This window comes from Belonocnema kinseyi, chromosome 6 (assembly GCF_010883055.1).
Source record: "Belonocnema kinseyi isolate 2016_QV_RU_SX_M_011 chromosome 6, B_treatae_v1, whole genome shotgun sequence".
NCBI classification, from domain to species: Eukaryota; Metazoa; Arthropoda; class Insecta; order Hymenoptera; family Cynipidae; genus Belonocnema; species Belonocnema kinseyi.
In genome coordinates this window covers 115,751,103-115,753,161 of record NC_046662.1, presented here as the reverse complement: position 1 = coordinate 115,753,161, position 2,059 = coordinate 115,751,103, and the positions used below count along the sequence as shown (strand labels likewise).

The following is a 2,059-nucleotide window of genomic DNA, read 5'->3' as shown; positions in this document are numbered from 1 at the left end:
AGCCTAGTTCCGGTCGGTGGGGAGCGCGCCAGGGTGTAAAGGTGACAGATGCATATGTTTTAGGGGAGCGTGAGTCAGTCCGTCGTTCGCTGCCTGCAGCTGTTTCACTCGATGGCCACGAGAGCACACTGGCGTCAGGTCGCGGCGGGGCTTTCGCGCGGGCCTCCTCTTTCCTCCCTGGTAGTGTAGTGAGGGCACGGGCGTCCGGCATCGACCGTGGAAAGCATGTGCGAATAATGAGGGCTATAACAGGGGCGGGGGAGGGTGACTTTTTGCGTCATCGCTCCCTCTTCTCGGAGGGGTGGTCTCCATGTGGGAGGCACGGTCTCCGAGATTTGTCTCTGGGGGAGGTGGCCTCAAATGTGGAGGGACGCTCCCCGGGAGAGGTGTTCTCAATGGAGGAGGCACGGTCTCCCGGAACGAAGTTTCCTCTGGTGGAAACTTTCCTTCCTAATAAAAGGGTATTTGGTGGACCAGCTGGCCACGCGGAAATCTGTGAATCCGCAGAGCTTTCTGGAAGGCCATGTGGGCCAGAAAAAACTGCCGGCGGAGTCCTGAGAGGATCCGTAACGATGGTCTCAAAAAATCGGGAGACAGGGGCTGCAAGTCCTTGCTTCTCGGAGGGGTGGTCTCTATGTGGGAGGCACGGTCTCCGAGATGGGTCTCAGAGGGAGGTGGTCTCAATTGAGGAGACACACTCGCCTGGAATGATACTGAGTGGAACTGATGGACTATTGACAGATTATGTAAATAATAGAGATAATTATGACGATGACGTTTTGGACAGAAATGAATTTGAGAATTTAACAGGAGTTTGGGGAGACGTTTTAGCAAGTTTGCGTGAGAATGATGACGAAGACGAAACACCTGATAAACAAAAAAAATTAGAAAAAACTGTTTTGTTAGGGACGAGTCATATTTTGCATGCAGGTTCAAAACAAGGGAATGTTATACTTACTCCGCTGTTTCAGCTTAGTAAAGATGAGGTGTGGATGAGAGATGACCATATCCTTAATTATGTTTCATGTGACGGGGTACTCACTACACCTCTAGGTCGTGAGCTCGTAGACAATTCCATTATTAATCCCTCGTACCTAAAAGATCCAGATGCACAAGTAGGTTACGTTACATCTTTTTCTAACGCTGGACGTATGATCTATAATTTATACATAAAAGAGAAATTCGATTCAAAAGTTTTTGCAAAAAACATAGAAAATGCGGTAAACATATTAAGAGAAGCCCTTGAATGAGGGATGAAATCAGAAATTATGTCAAAACGTGTGAAACTTGTCAGAAAAGGAAATTGACTAGAGCCAAAACTAAAATGCCGATGCGAATAACAGATACCCCGATAAGAACGTTCGAAAAAGTACAAATTGATTTAGTTGGGCCTTTACCTATCACTGAGTCTGGTAATCAGTATATGCTTACATGGCAAGATAATTTGAGTAAATATTCAGGTGCCATTCCACTTTCAAAAATAGATTCACCTCATATCGCAGCGGCACTTGCTGAAAATCTAATTTGTGTCTTTGGTTGTCCCGAGACAATCCAAACAGATCAGGGGTCACAATTCATGAGCAATATTATGGAAAATATCTCTAAAATATTTAAAATTCGTCAATTCAGGTCTAGTGCATATCACCCGCAATCTTTAGGTTCGCTAGAAAGAAGTCCTCATACATTTGTAGAATACCTGAGAAACTATAGTGAGCGTAGTAACTGGGACCAGTGGTTGCCGTTTGCCATTTTTTCATTCAACACCGCCGTTCACGAGTCCACAGGTGTAACTCCACACGAGATGGTTTTCGGAAGAAAGGTCAGGTTTCCATCCGAATTCGCAGACGAAAAAGTACCTATGACATATATTCAATTAGTAGATGAACTTCTTAAGAAAATCGTAGAAACAGAGTCACTGGCCACAGCCCGCCTAGAAGCTGCTAAAAGACGTTGTAACAAATATTACGACAGAAAAATTAACGAACAAAAGTTTGAACCCGATCAGTATGTATATGATTTAGTTGATTTGAGAAGCGACAAATTTGACGATCATTACGCG

General features: G+C 44.8%; 1 long non-coding RNA gene across 1 annotated transcript in view; it reads right to left on the bottom strand.

Annotated features, from left to right (window-relative positions):
- Positions 1-963: 963 nt before the first annotated feature.
- The window catches only part of LOC117174782, a 5,193-nt gene continuing 4,097 nt past the window's right edge, over positions 964-2,059 (bottom strand). The window contains exons 2-3 of the long non-coding RNA XR_004467360.1: positions 1,697-1,856; positions 964-1,094 (exon numbers count right to left, since the gene is read on the bottom strand). This is a non-coding gene — a long non-coding RNA (uncharacterized LOC117174782). The remainder of the gene's footprint in view (positions 1,095-1,696; positions 1,857-2,059) is intronic.